General features: G+C 39.1%; 1 long non-coding RNA gene across 1 annotated transcript in view; it reads right to left on the reverse strand.

Annotated features, from left to right (window-relative positions):
- Positions 1 to 1,282: 1,282 nt before the first annotated feature.
- The window catches only part of LOC147822959 (uncharacterized), a 65,334-nt gene continuing 49,837 nt past the window's right edge, over positions 1,283 to 16,779 (reverse strand). The window contains exon 3 of the long non-coding RNA XR_015444795.1: positions 1,283 to 3,444. This is a non-coding gene — a long non-coding RNA (uncharacterized LOC147822959). The remainder of the gene's footprint in view (positions 3,445 to 16,779) is intronic.

The following is a 16,779-nucleotide window of genomic DNA, read 5'->3' on the forward strand; positions in this document are numbered from 1 at the left end:
GGTACTGGGGATTGAACTCGGGACCTTGTACTTGCAATGCAGGCAGCAGAACCACTGAACTAAATCTCAGGCCGCAGAAAGTTTTTTTTTTTAACTGAATGAAAATGAAAATATAGTATATCAGCATTTGTGGGGCAGAACTAAGGGAGTTCTTAGAAACAAACATAGTAACAATGACTGTGTTGGAAAAGAAAGAGGGTCTCAAATCAATGTGTTCAGCCTCTTAGGAAACTTGAATAAGATCAAATAATCAAAATATGAATAAAAACAAAATAAAGATTAAAACAGAAATCAATGAAATAATCCAATAAGAAACAATGGAATAAATCAATGAAAACAAAGGCTGGTTTTTTGACATCAATAATATTGGTCAACTGTAGCCAAACTCCTTAGGAAAAAGAAAGAGAATAAACAAATTATCAAATAGTGGGAACCGCTAAGGTAACGCGGCTATAGATAATCAAAGGACAATAAAAGATGTAATAAGCAACTTCATGCCCATAAATTGAATAACCTGTATAAATTGGAAGTATTTCCTTGAAAGACAAAAACCACCAAGGCTCCCTGAAGAAGTAATAGACAACCTCAGGAGCCTATTTGGGAAATTGAATTTGTAATTTAAAACCTTCCCACAAAGAAGTCACTGAGATCTAGACGGCATTACTGGTGAATTCTAACTAACATTTCAGGAATGAATAATATCATTTCTACACAAACTCTTCTAGAAAAATAAAGACAAGGGAGTACTTTCCTACTCATTTTTTGATACCATTATTACTCTGACAGCAAAGTAAGACTTCATAAGAAAACTATAACTTGAATTTGACTTCAAAAATGTTGAACCACTTTTGCTTAAGACACTGTTAATAAAAAGGGAAGGCACGAACTAGAGAAAAGTTTGCAAAGCTTATATTTGATAAAGTATCTGTATATGTATTATGTAAAGAATTCACATAAATAACGAAAAGAAATCAATTCAATTTTTAAAATGGATAAAGATTCAAACTGGCATGTTATCTAAGAAGATATCCAAATAAGCACATAAAAAGTGCTCGATATTATTAGGCATTGAAGAGATGTAAATTAAATTCATAATGTTCTATACCTAAATACCTATTATAATAACTAAAATTTAGAAGAGGAATCCTTAAGAAATGTTGGCAAAAGCACAGAGGAACTGGAACACTTACATACTCCTATTGGAAATGGAAAATGGCCCAATACTTCAGGAAAGGATTTGACATCTTTATAGGTTAAATATAAACATAATACTACCCAACTATTCTAAATTTTTATCCAAGAGAAAAGAAATGTTTATCTAAGATAAGGCTTGCAGATGAATGTCATAGCAACTTTATTTGTAATATCCCTGAACTGGAAACAACCCTAAAGTTCAACAAGTGAATGAATGAACACTCTGTGATCTATTGAAATATGATTGAAAAATATGGTGACTGTTTAATCTAAAAAACTATTACTGTAAAAGACATAATTCAATGAATCCCCTTTAAAATATTCCCCCCCTTATCTCAAATTCACTTATGCCATCATTCTTGCCACTTTCTTAAGCAGTTCTGGAAGTCTTCTTTAGTGAATTCTTTAGTTGCACTGTCGTGGCTACCCTGATGTCCCGAATTGATTCAAAATGTGTTTGCCTTTCATGATAATTTTGACATAGGAGAACAGCAAGAAGTTGCATGGTGTTAGATCCATGAATAAGGTGGGTAAGGACACACCATGATGATTCTATGAGCCTGCCTTTATGTTGGAGAGCACTTGGCAGCAGCATGCACCATATTTTTGATCACACCTCTTAAAGACACAAAAGAGAACATTGAGAAGAATGATGGGATAAGTGTGTTCAAAGTGAGGGGGAATATTTTGAGAAGGAATAATGATAATGTGTCTTTTGCTTTATAAATATTTTTGTTTAAACATTTACCGTATATTTTGATCACACCTTGTTCACACAATGGAATACTACTTATTAATAAATAAGAACAAACTGTTGATACAGGCAATAATACCAATGGATTTAAGAATAATATATTGAGTGAAAGAAACCAGACAGAAAAAAAGATAACTTGTAATTTTCTATTTATATGAAATTCCTGAAAATGCTAAGTACTCTAAAGCGAGTGAAAGGAAGCAAATCAATAGTTATGTGGGGAAGAGAATGAGAGGAGGGCAACAGACTAACAATGTGATATGGAGAAATACTTGGGAGTAGTAGTTATCTTATTATTTTAATTGTGAAGACAGTTTCATGGGTATAGACACATCAAAACTTATTAAATTGTAAGTTTATTAATAATGTTACATTTATTGTATATCAAATATTAAAAATCCTATAATCACTTTTCTGAATTTCTATAGAAGTTCATGCCCCAAGTAGAAAGTGAAATGCGTTACAATGCTACATGCTCCTCTGCTTAACAACCATTAAGAACCCAAACAACCTGTCATTTTCAGTATGACTTCAGTAGATAACAGAGACAGTATTCCAACTTAGATAAGGCTTAAAGTGCTCAGGGATAATTTGTGGTCTCCCACAGAGCTGCCATATGGAGAAAGCCTCCTTTCTGTGTTTATTAGACATAACTTGCGATGGTATAAAATAATGAGCAAGGAACTGGAAAGAGATTGTTATCTTTGCTATCAATAAGCTATGTGACTATAGCACAAGATGGTGTCTAAGACTCTGTGGGGTCCAAGATTAAGTTCTTAACTTGCCCCACAACCATACAGAGGCTTTTAACACTGTTTCCATCATGTGGAATAAAATTTTTTCCTAGATATCTTTTGATACTGATCCCACTGCTAGGTGGAGTTACTGCTCACGATAGCCGTCTCATGATTTTGAGAATGCTAATATCACAGATTACCTTCTAGAGAGCAAGAATTAATGGGAGGAGGGTGCTGTTGGAAAAGTGCTGGTGCACCAACCATCTGGGACCAGGATATGGAGAAGTTGAAAGGGATATGTATGAGAGGGACCAACGATGTGGAAAGGAACAGCTGAGGGGTGGCAAAAATGAGTCGAAGCTTTGAAGTAGGCCATAGGGGAAAGTGATTTCCTTTGGGATGTGTATTCTGAGAGCTTCAGAGCAACTTTCATTCTCTACTTCCCCCAGCTCCATGGTGAGCTTCTGCAAAGGACGTTTCTGAACATCCATCAGTCTGCATGTTCTACTTGGCTTTTGGTCTCTTTAATTGGATTATTAGCAGATGGGAGCTTTTTCTCTTGCCTTGGCTCAGTGTTTCCTATTGTGTACAGAAAGGTCTTTGTTCCAGGGAGATCCAGTCAGTACAGTTTCTCTGAGGCTGCTCTTCCCCATCTCACAGATCTTTCTTCAGATGCGCAAGATACTTCAAATATCTTGGATCACATATCCCACTTACATGGATTTTTTTCACCGATGAAGCTGGCCTTGTTGTTTTCTCCTGTACATAGATTAACAAATTGTTTTAGTTATTTTCTCATTGTTGGGACAAAGTACCCAGTAACCACAAATTAAAGGAGAAAATGTTTATTTGGTCTCACAGTTTGTAGAGGTTCCAGTTCATAGTTGGCTGGCTCCAAGACAGGGTGGTATGGCAGAGGGGCATAGCAGAGAAGGTTTGCTCATAGTATGGGAGGCAAGAAGCAGCCAGCAGTGAGGCTTCCTTTTATTCCAGTTAGGCTACAAGCCTATTAGTTGGTGCCACCCATACCTAGGGTGGGCCTTCCCATTATCCATATCCAGAGCTGTGCTAAACCAACCAGTGGAATAATCCAGTTATCGCACACTCATAATCCAGTATCATAAACTCTTGATCCAGCTACCTCCCAAAAGCCCCACCTATGAGTGCATGAGGCTTTTAGGGGATATCTACATACAAACTATAACACAAATATTCAAAAAAAGATAAAGCACACCATAAGAATTTGAGGAAAAAAGTGAGAACTGACTTCTATTTATGATAACCACTATCATTTTGATGACCTGTCTTCCACTTTATCACTCTGTCACTTTATGTATATATGTATCCCATTTGTACCAATGGGATCATAATGTGTGGAAGGCAGAATAATGGCCTCTCAATGGTGTCTACTTTTTAATCTCAAGAACCAATGACTATGTTCCATCACACGGTGAAGGGAGATTGAGGTAGCAGATGGAAATTCAGGTTGCTAATCAGCTGACCGTAGGGCAAGGAGATTATCCTAGGTTATCCAGGCAGGCCCAATTTAACCACAAGCGTCCTTAAACATGGGAGAAAGAGGCAGACAAATCATCATCAGTGTGATGCAATGTGAGGAACAGTCAACTGGCCATTGCTGGCTTGGAAGATGGATGGGATCCATGAGTCAGAGAATATGGCAGCATCTAGAAGCCATAAAAGCCATAGAAAATGAACACATACTGTAACTATTGATATTATTTTCCTCCCGAGTCTTTCACTCTCCTTTCCCTGACTCCACTTTCCACCCCAAATATAAACAATTTTAATAACCTAATATATGTCCATTCATGTACTTTCATGCATAGACAGCCATACATACATACACGGTGTACATGCAAACACACCTTTATATACATGTGTAGATAGGTGATTTTAACATTACTCTATGAAAATGGAAATATGATTCTCATTTTTATCATACTTGAAATTTTAAGATTGCTTTGAGTAAAGTCTGCAGGTGACACAACTAGGCTGGGAGTCTTGAATGCCTTACAGTAATTTCCTCAGTGGTCTGAATGGAGCTCAGGATGAAGCCAGAAAGGAGAGATGCACAGGATATGATCTGTTGGTTCCAGGAACTGAGCTCTTGGATTAAGCATTGATATCTGTATGTGAGAGACACTTTGGGCTTTTCAGCTGTGTGGGTCAATGCATGCCGTTTACTTTTTGACTATTTTGAATTGGATTTTTTTTTGCAACTTTATGATATATTGTCCCTACCAAGATATAAATTCTAAAACCCTACTCCTTGTTAGTATACTTTTACAAGATTTGGGAGGCAAAGTGGCTTAATAGTTCCTCCCCTTACACCACTACCTTCCAAACACTAGCAATTTTATTCAAAAGACAGAAATCCAATTCAACAACCTAGGCTATTCTAAGAAAAAAAAAAAAGGTATTAGCTGATAAAACCAGGAAGAAGAATCAGGAAAGCACAGAAGTCATCTGTCTGTTCATTATCTTTCCATTCAGCTCTCTCTGACCAGCTCTCTTCAGTGGCTGGGGGATGTGGGTATAGGCAATGCTTCCTTCCTGTTGCTATGTGATAAGAAGGAGCACTTTTCAATTCTAGCTTTGGATTGAAAACTCAAGGGAAAGGATTTTGATTTTCTGAGCCGGGTCATGTGCTCACCTTTACACTAACTTCTGTGAACAAGTGATGATACCTTGTGACTGTCCCAGCCTAGGTTATTGATCCACCCCAGTGGCTGTGGGTGGAGTCAAAGTTTGTTCTCAGATGACGGAGACATAGCACAGACATTTCCACAAGAGACCATAATGGTCCATTACAATGAATTGACAGGTAAAAGGAGATCGAACCCAAGAAAGGGTAAATCAGAGAACTACAAGGTTATTAGATTCTGTCCCTTTGGGTCTCTCAAGTTTCTGACTAAATATGAATGAAATTCAGGACAAAATATAGTACAGTCAGGTCCTTGTATCCCTGGTGTCTGTGTTCACAAATCCAACCTTATTAATAAGAAACAAAATTACATCTGTACTGAACATGAATAGACTTATTTTCTTGTTGAAATGATACAGTATTATCAAATATTTATATAACATTTACATTGTATTCGGTATTCTAAGTAATCTGAAGATGATTTAAAGTGTACAGGAGGATCTGCATAGATTGTGTGCAAACATATGTCATTTTTTATAAAGGATTTGTATACCTGTGGATTTTGGTATTCCCAGGGGTGGGGAGGGGGTCTTGGAATCCTAAGGATAGAGAGGTACCACTGTATTTATGATGCATCTTTGAGAAAATCAAGCTTCAGACAAGTAACTTGAGATGCATAATTTATCTCATACATTTAACTCTGGGAAGGTAAGTTGAATCATGGGATAATACTGATGACATTTCTTGCCCCATGAAACATTCCCTTGGAGGCTGGCAGTTTCCAGAGATCACAGGCCTACCACTGTGAGCCCCTGTTCCCAGAGCTTGCCTGGGGTGATAGCTCTGGCTGTCATGCTTTCAGCTCCTCCATGCTGCATGATTTCTACTCCTCTCTCTGGCAGAGGGACTGGATGGCATTTTGAGTCAAGCTGTCTCTTGGAAACTGAAGCCATCAAGAGAGGCTGGATTGTGATGGTGGGACAACTGGCACTCAGCTGCGTGGGAGGAGAAGGAGCGGCTCACCAGCTGCTGAGGAGAGTGTTTTCAAAGTATGTGAAAGAGATGGAAAGAGTAGGAAACGTGTGAGTGTGTGGTGTCTGGGTGTGTTCATATAATATTCAATTTATTTATTATAAATAGTTTGTTCTTTAATGAAAGACTCTTTGACTTCGAATGTTTGTAGGATTTATGCTGTTCCTCTTAAATCCCATACAAACCTGGAAAAAACCCAAAGGACTCTGTGATCGCTGTTCTCTCTATGGCCTCTACTAGGCCATTAAAAGGCTGTCAATGCTTAAATTACTGCTGTCTTGGAGGCCTCATTGCCTTACCCTCATTTCTAACCCTTAAGTGGGCAATTTAACCTGTTTTGTGGTTAGTTCTGGTGAATTTCCCCACCCCAGGTTTACTTCTGTATACTTCAGCTACTAGCCATGATAGTGACCAAATAGTGTTTATTTGCTCCCAATATGTTCTGATCATTTAAAGTCTGTAGGGAAGTAGAGTTGTCAGGGAAATGGCCTGTAGAGTCAGATTCTTTGACTTCAAATGTTGATCCTGGCAGCCCCTAACTTGGATGTGTCTCTCAGATCCACACTGCTTCAAATTTCTCACCTGGAAAATATGGCTAATCAAGTAGAGATGTTTGGAGCAGTCAATGGGATAATAGGCAGAAAGGGCTTAGAAAAGTGTCTGGCATACAGTAAACATTCAGCAAATACTTGTTATTGACATCAATCCTCATAGCCTTTTTGAAAAGGTGGTACATTACCTGTTTGTAACTGAATAATGTCTTAGAGACTATAGTAACTGACCTGGATCACACAAAATCGAAAGGATAGAGCCAGAATTCCCTCCCTTCTTCCTCATGCCAAAGCTGCAGCACATTGTCAAAAGCATTTAGGAAGGTGAATTTCTAGGTGTAAGACTTTGAGTAAACTGTTTAACACCTTGGGCCCTGTCTCCTCCTTTGTGTGGAGTGGATAATGCTACCCTTACTTAACAATTGTCACAATGGGTAAGTGAAATACTGTAGTTAAAGTGGTAAATATTCACTTCTTTTCAGGCTACTTCCTTACCTTTTATTCAGAACAGAAGAAAGTGTGATGGAGAAAGTTGATATCTTACCCGAGAATACATTTTCAAATGATAAATAAATCCTGAATTTATTCGATGTTGTAGATCACCTTTACCCCAATCTCCTTCATGATGGAGGGTCAGCAGCTTATGCATTAGCCTCTTTCCTGTCTGGAAGGACATGAGCTCTGTGTGCAGCAATAGGTGGCCCGGGGCAGTGATAATCACTGGACAGGGAGCCGGGGCACTGGAACCCCACCTGGCTCTGTCATCACCCACCACGGGCATGACCTTGTCAATCATTGAAAGTCATTTGGATCCTATTTACTCTGTGTAAAATTGTAGGTAGCAATGAGTCCTCTGATGTCCTCATATGGTTATTATGAAAGATGCAGGAAAGAATGAGATGGAAATAAAATAAAAATGAGTAACATGCTATAAAAACCCAGGGATTTTGATTGACCTAAGACCCAAGTTTATCACTTTTTGTGGGAACCTCGGGGTGTCCTCACTTTCCTGCTCAGGAAGCCTTCAAGCCTGGTCACAAATACAGATGGGCCCTCGAGGAAAGAAAATGCATAGAGGAAGTTGTGAGCTGCTGATGTGAAATAGAAGCAGCATAGACTCTGTGCAGATTGAGAATGAAGTTCATTACCACCATGAAGGGGAGACAGGGAAGTGAGAAGGGCAGTACCTGAGAACATGTCCTTGTTACTAACATGGTGCCCTGAAGAACGGGACTTGATATCCGCAGGCTACAGCTCAAATCTCTGGACTTCTTCCCATTCTGAAAACTTCAGTATGATCCTGCTCCCTTCCAAGCCCTCTTCCATGTTCTCCATCACCATCATCCCAGTCAGAGATGGCATCAACTGATGTAGTTAAGTTTGGGGGTGAACAAAGGCAAGTTGACTTGTCACATCGAGACTGACCTGATGGCCTCAGCACAAACTATGGTTCTCAAACCATCATCAGCTGTCAGCCAGGAAATCATGGGTGAACAAGTGAGAAAGGCTTGGAATAAGGGCAGCCTTGTTTTCAGCTACAGAGTGGGGATTTCTACCCAGGGATGATGGTCAAAATATTTAACAAGCCGAAGGGCTAACGGACCATCCAGTGCCACCTTAGTTCCAGAAAAGTGCCCTGCAGCATCAGTGATGATCCTTGGGTTACAGGGAGTGCAGAAATCTTGGTCATGGGGTAGACCAAGCACCTAGTATGGTGGAGGCTAGCTTGGGGGGGGGCTGGTAGTGATGGGTATTAATTAGTTTACAACTAGTTTGAGTTTTCAGTATTTTGCATTTACAACTATCTTAGTTACTTTTCTTGTTGCTCAGACAAAATGCCCAACACCCAAAGTTAAAGGAGGAAAGGTTTATTTTGGCACACTGTAGAGGTTTCAGCCAATAATTGGTTCCAAGGCAGGGTGGCACGGCAGAGGGGCATCACAGGGGAGAAATAGTCCAAGGGGTGGCAGGGCAGGCAGAAGGCAGCAAAGCGGCAAAAAAACAAGGGACAAGTGGCAAACAGCAACCCTCTTTCTGTCCCTTATATCCTATCCAGGTGGATACCCTTAAGGTGGGTAGCAATCACACCCAGGACAGAGCACCCTTAATCCTAGCATGGTACCATGAATCATACCGAGCATCACATCCTTGATCCCAGCATCACACACCATACGTTCAGCCACCTCCACAAAGCCCCACCTATGACCTCATGAGGCCTTGCAGGGACATCTAGATACAAGCCATAACATTTTTTAGTACTGCTTTAGCTGAAACTACCAGATGAGTATCAGACTTGCTTATTCCCAAAACATAACAGACATTAACCTTATCTTCAAAGAGTCAGGCAGTTTGCCTGCAGCTGCCTCCTTCTCCTCCTGTTACACTTCTCTCCTCTTTCACCATTCCCTTTTCCTCTTCTGTACTTCTCCCTTGTCTTATTATTACTTGCTAGGAAAAACAAAAGGCGTGAAAAAAAGAAATGCATACATTCAGGCACATTCAGAGCCCTGGTCAGTTTCTGGCCCTCCCCCTTCTAAATTATTGTACTGAACTAATTTAATTCTCTTTTTTAGCCTTAAAACAAAACAAAGTAAAAGCCTGTTTATAATTCAGCCACTGGGTTAAGTAAACAATGGACTCAGACAGGAATAAGGCTCCTCTTCTCCACCAGCCTTCCTCTTAGGACAAGACTGGAAAGTTTTTTCCTAGAAAGGGATTTGTTTCTGTCACAGAAAATAATGGGGGACCTAAAGAGATGATTAATTAGGTCCTGTGTCAAGGCCAGATCCAATAAAGAACATTCATGGAAAAAAAGTCAGGGCGATTTACATGAAGAAAAAGTTGAATGCCAGTAGTTTTTGTAACATAACCAGTGCTTCTTGTTTTTTCTTTTTTGCTCAAGATGAGAAAAGCTGATTTAAGACCCAAAAGATCATGTGAAAAAATTCCAGGGAGCGTGATCCCTGGGCCAAGTCTGCCTGAATTCTGCTCTACCACTTACTGGCTGTGTGAATTTAAGCAAGTAACTGAATATCCCCATTTCTTGTTTTTCTCATCTGTAAAATGTGAAAGGGGAATTTGTCCCTACTCAAGCTGTGTGAGGATGAGAGGAGATATCACAGTAGGGTGCCCAGAGCATTGCTTAGTGGGTAGCAAGTGCTCCACATACTTCCTACTTTATATTTTCGGATTCTTCACTGTATTGGAGATAATGCTAAATGTTTATGAAAAACATCTTTTCTTTAGCTCTTAGGCACACAGCTGGACTTTAACACTAAAACTTTCCTTGTAATTTGATTCAGACATATGACTGAGTTCTCGCAATGAACAGAAGTGATGTAACATCTGAAGACCAGAATGGTTAAGAGAGGAGTGCTTCGTCCATTCCCTTTTCAGTACCAGAAAACCAGAGGCAACTATGTGGAAGGGTTAGATCCCAGAATGGCTGGGTGGAGCAGATTCCCTCCTTTCTCTACCATTCTGTTTTGAACTGTGACGAAGGCAAGAAATGTTAGGGTGGTTGTTTGTTGTAGCAGTTAGTATACCCTGACTGGTACAGAGTGAGTCTCTTCGCTTGAAAGTCATGCAGGAAGTGGTTAGGGCTTTGTTTTTCCTTCTTATTTCTAGAGGAGTGGGCACAGCTTTAAGAAAATACAGGGATTGATCTAATAGGCATTGGCTGTGATTCAGCCCTGGCTCATCTAGACAGCATGACATATTAGCAAACACATGGGACTTGGAATCAGCTTGAGTCTGGATCTTGGCTCTGTCATTTTCCAATTGTGTGGCCTTGGAAAAATATCTTAACCCCTCAAAATGTTTCCTCATCTTAAAAATTAGGATAATACAAAATTTAAAATTCACATGCCCTTAGCCAGAAATCATACTCTTAAGAATCCATCCTATGCAAGTATTTTCACATGTATCCAACAATATATGTAAAAAGATATTTGTTATAGTATTGTGAGAAATAGCTTGAAGTTGGGTCCATCAATGAAGGCAAATCTAAATAATTCATGCTGTATTCATACTTTAGAATGCCTAAAACTTTTAAACAAAGAATAAGATGCACCATATGTGGTGGTGTGGAAGAAATTATCCACAATATATTATTCAATGCAGTAGTAAAATGTATGATAAAATTAAGTAATTCCATTTATCTTTTTTAAACATCCACATATATATAAATATAGAAGTATATTAAGATAAAGAAAAAGCTCTAGAAAAACATAGAACACCAGTAGTAGGACATTATCAAGAATGTAGTATAGCACTCAGTATACTGAGATATTGTACTAGGTTATTTTGAGATGCAGAGAATAACTGAATTAGGTAAGAGAATGAAGGGGAATCTTCATTTTTACTCTGATGGTTCTATTTTTTCATAAGGACACTGTGACACTTTTACAATAAAAGAGAGAGTGGTGATAAAAATGGCAAATAGCTCACAGAGTACAGTAGATAAAAAAGTTAAATTGAGACAACATAAGTGAAAATATGGGACACTGGCAGTCCTCCAGAAAAACAAGTTATTTTTGAATTATTTTATTCTTCTTGAATATTCAAAGATTGGGTATCCAAATCCTGCCATGTTTAGAAGTTTAAGCAATTTATTGGATAACCATGGATCCTTCTCAGGCAATTGTCTGGTTCTCTCTGCTTCCTGTTTTCATTCTGTATCATGTGGCCTTTTCTTAGAAGGTGCTTCCTGTGCCAAATGGCCTTGCTTCCTGCTGTCACAGTAATCTGACTATCCTAGTTTATGTCTCTTACATATTCTCCCAAAGAGAGAGCATCTTATCCAGAAAACCAGAACCATAACATTCCCAAAAACTCAGGCGCAGTCTTCTTCCAAGGTGGGCTGCTTCCTGTAATCATTATAGTCATCTATTGCTGAGGTCATTATGACTATGATGGAGAACTGGTGGAGGGCTATCAGAGAGCTGGTGCTCTTAAGTCCTTGACTGTCTTGTTCAGGAGAGGAGTTTGTATGCTAACTCTCTGGTTTCTTGTAGATCCAGTGGTTTGGAAATTAGAACCAGGCACCAAAAGGAGTAGCTTGCTTTAATCCAGGATGTCTGGGGCTTTGGTGGTTGATGCTCGCTGTGGGCTGAAGGCATCTATTTCTCTGCACATGGGCCTCAACAAATGGATTCTTATTACAGCTTGTATCTAAGTATCTCCCCAAACCCTCATGTGCTCATAGGTGGGCCTTTGGGCAGTGACTGGATCATGGGTGTGATACTGGATCATGGGCATATGACACAAGATTAGTCCACTGAGTGTGATTGATGGATTCAAAGAAGAGGGAAGACCCACCCTGAGTGTGATTGATGCCAACCAATAGACTGTAGCCTGGATGGAATAAAAGAGAGTTCAGAAGGAAGGCTGATGCTTCCTGTCTACCAGGCCATGGACTGTTTTTCCTTTGTCATGCCCCTCTGCCATGCCACCCAGCCATGTAGCCAGCCAGTCAAGGACTGAAACTGCTGCAAACTGTGAATTAACATAAATCTTTCCTCCTTGAACTTGTAAGTGTCATGTATTTTGTCCCAGCAGCAAAAAAGTAACTAAGAAAATTCTCCAATAGGCTCGACTGGGCTTCTCACAGCATAGTGACTGGAACCCCAGCACAGCATCTAGAGAGGGGTAGCTTTTGATAAAATCATACAGGGTCCACCCACTCACTCCACTGTGATCACCACATCAGTCTCTAAGTTTTGCCCAATTTCGGGGGAAGGAGAAACAAATTTTACTTCTTGATGAGAGTGACAGGGTTTTGCAAGAGCACACAGGACAAGAAATGTTGCTGTAGCCATTTTGGAGAAGTATAACCAACCACAGTTTAGAAGTTCTGGAGTTCCTCTTGCAACTTCTGGATTGACTGCTGATTGAGGTCATTCTGGGTCTTCTTGGATTGATTCTTTGAGTTCATGAATTGTGCTGAGGGCCAAGTGTGACCCTGGCTTTTATGGTTTCTCCTGATTGTTTTTCTCTGACAGGAAATTGAAGACCTACAGCAGAGAATCTTTTCTCATGTTCCCAGTCTTGCTCCAGGCTGCAAACCTTCCAAAACAAATTCTGCCTTTAACCATTAAAAGATTCAGCTGAGTACATCTTCTTCCTTTTTGATGAACATGCCTTATATCCCCCACATCCCAACATTTGGATCTCAAGTTCCTACCAAGTTGATGGCATGGGCCCATATGCTTTCTCAGCATTTCGTGTAGGGAGAACAAACAATCACCATAAGAATAAAGGATTCTGTTTTAGGGACAAATTGATATATTTTACTGTCTGATTCTAAAGCTACCAAAGACTGGAAACTAAAATTAATTTATAATGGATTTGAATGAGATACTTAGCCCTGTCTTATTCTTAAATTGGCTTCCTCCAGTCTCACTCTGTCTGCAGAGAAGTCAAGAAATTCTAATGTGTAGTTGACCCTTGAACAACATGAGGGCTAGGGATCTGGAAATACATAGACACACACACAGACACATGTATACACACACACACAGTAAAAAGTTTGAGTATGTCTTTTGACTACCCAAAAACTTTACTACTAATAGCTTGCTATTAACAAGAAGCCTTACCAACAACATAGTCTATTAACTACTTCAAATAGTCTATTAACTATATATTTAGTATATTATCTATATCCTATATGGTGAAAAATAGGAGAGAACACTTTTTATTGTAATACCCAATTTACTGGAGAGATGAACTTCTCACCCTGGGATCATTAGTGTCACAAAGTGTTTTAAGTGGATACTTGGAAGCCTTAAGCTCACCTCAGTACAACAGGAGGTAACTACAGAATTATTACAGCAATACAGTATGTACTACAGTTAATTTTATGTACTTATGATTTAATACTGAATCTATATTTGTTTATATTTCTCTCCACTCAAATGGCACTATGTATAGGCTGTGTTTGTGTGCATCATTTTTTATAAATTTAAACTATTATATTTATATATAGTTTATGGCAGCAAATGATAAAATAGACTATTATCGATATATATTTTATGCATTCATGATATATTTTACTTTTTAATTTCTCATTACTCCTAAGCTACATACTACATCTGTGCTTTTTCAAATTTTCACAAATAACCAAAATAAAAATGCACATATAAGTGGATTTACGCAATTCAAAAGCATACTGTTTAAGAGTCAACTGTAGTCTTGATTGTGGTGGCATTGAGCTAGGACAGGGAGGGGATTGTGCCCTTCTTGGAGATGTGTATTTTCTTAATCACCTCAGGCTACTATAACACAATACCATAGGCTTAGGGCCATCAACAACAAATATCTATTTCTCATAGTTTTGCTGGTTCAGAAATCCAAAATTAAGATGCCAATAGATCCAGGGTCTGGCATGGGTTCCCTTGCTGATTTGTAGACAACTGTATTATATTGGAGCAGAAAAAGAAGCAGCAAGCTCTCGCCTGTTTCTTCTGACATGCCCACTAATCTCATTCAGGAGGACTCTGCCCTTAAAAACTAAGTACCTGCCAAAGTACCTTGGTTAACTCTGTTACATTGGGGCTCAGGATTTCAACATGTAAATGTTGGGAGGAACACTCAGTCCACAACAAATATCTTGTTGAGAATACTAGGTTGAAGTTTTCTGTCATCAGCACATTGTTTTTGCTAGTGAAATGCTCACTGTCCAGGCTAAGGAGTCCACAGCTTCCAAAAGAAGTTCTTCTCAAGACAAGAGCAGGTATGCAAGAGAGCTTTAGCCCAAAGCTGAGGCATTGTCACTCCAGCAAGCCCCATTGCCCAGCCCAGTGTCAAGGGCTGTAGCTCTGGATGCAGGAAGCACTGAAGGCAGGGGAGCAATAATTCACTTGATCCCAGTTCCCTTTCTCTCCTGTTTGTCTCCTTATAATTTATTTGTTGTAAAAATCCAATTGTTTGTCCTGTGAAATTCTGATATTTGGATTTCTTCTGATTCCATTACAATTGTGCCATTTGACATGTTTCTCTTTTCTTTGTATCTCCTATAAGCTGGTAGTTAGATGCTTGATCTGATATGATGAGGACCTTTCACAGGTAATGATTCATACTTTGATGGGGACGGACGCAATGTCCCACTGTCTCTTTTTGGGTTATTAGTGGCTATTGGTGGTCTTTGTCTAGATCTATTATTTGGTTAGGGATTTGCAAAAGAATAGTATCATTTCATCTTCATTTATTACCTTCCTATAATTAGAAGAATTACCCCATCAACTGTTATTTATGTTAGAGCTCCTGCAAGGAAGCAGGCTAAATGCTGAATCTTTCCTTTACTTATCAGTTCCCATGGTAATGTTTTAGTTCCCTCAGCAAAGTCTCAAGATATTATCAAATATTTTTCAATCTTCATTAGTTTGTGAATTTAATCATTCAAATTGAGGTGTTTTAATTCTGCGGTATACCATTCATGAATGTCAAGGGCAAACTGCCCCTCTTTGAGTTCATTCTTGACCTTCAAACATGATTCTTGTAGTCCTTGGCAATGTCCTTGCTGTCAAGGTGACAACATTTACTTGGGTTCTCTCATACATTTTTTGCCTGTGTGGTTTTTCCTGTTGTTCTGGAGGTTTCCAGAAAACAAAAGAGCAGCTGCCTTGCAATATTAAGTTGAAGAGTGATGTCAGATTGGCAGAGGGGTTAAATGAGGAAATGGGCATTGACAAAGGACAAGATTGTGCTTGTTGACAAGGCTACAAAGAAGAAAGTGGGAGGCACACCCTCAGGAGCAACCTTGGGGTTTTGCAATTGATATACTGACATTCCTATCTATCCCTTCATTGGTCTGACTCCCAACAGACCTTTGACCCTGCCTTCTCTAGGAGTTTTTTGCCAGGCCAAGAAACTAGTGAACAGCAGTTATAGAGTGTAATTAATTCATTCCAGGGCAAGTCTGTCTCTGTACAATAAAACATGGCCTTTAGACAGTGGGGCTGCTTCATTTTAGAGCTGTCTCCCTGGTTTTTCATATAACCATTTGCAGATCAGCCCTTCATGCTTGGGTTTTGAACGTCTGGTAGCAATTTTCCTGCACTAAATGATGGCTAATTATCCTATACACCACATTTAATTCATGCTTGTTAGCTGAGTAGTGAGTTCACCTACTCATTGTAATTACTCCTTCCTTCACCCCTTTCATGCCACCCCTTCCTCTCTTATCCCACCTTTCATCTTTAGCGCCATGATACAAAGAGTTAGAGCTGATTGAACAGAACTCTTAGCAATGGCAAGTCTCTAGATCAGGAGTTGAACTTCTAGTTCTCTACCACAAAAGGCCACTAATGAGAAAATGAAGGCTCTGGGGAAAACTTGTCATTTCAGCATCATGGTGAGCTAAAAAGTGTCACAAACAGGAAGCTGACACCCTGAGATCTAGTACTAATGCTTCAGTTGCCATTTTGCATGCTTTTGATTATGACATTTAATATCTCTATTTTGCACCTTGAAGGCTAAAGAGAGCGTACAATGTGTAGCTGAACAATTGAGATACATTCAGGTAAATCCATTGTTAAGTAATTTTGTCATTTTGAACCTCTTAGCAAATACTTGCACAAGTCCAGATGGTATAGGTTAATCATTTGCTGTGGTTTTGTCACTCAATCAGGAGATATGGTAAACATGACAGGTATAAAGCTGCTGCTTACATAGCATGGCATACTGTTATACAGTAAGCTGTTTTATCTAAGTAGAAACAGTGATACTACTGTTTATACTCTAAAACAGTGATTAAAAAGTATAGTTTTATAAATACACAAACCAGTAACACAGCTATTTATTATCAATGAATATTATTTATTATATGTCATTATATATGTCCTACTT

The sequence above is a fragment of the Heterocephalus glaber genome, unplaced genomic scaffold, assembly GCF_053883595.1.
Source record: "Heterocephalus glaber isolate CG9 unplaced genomic scaffold, H.glaber_assembly_v1.0 deba00001606, whole genome shotgun sequence".
Lineage (NCBI taxonomy): Eukaryota > Metazoa > Chordata > Mammalia > Rodentia > Bathyergidae > Heterocephalus > Heterocephalus glaber.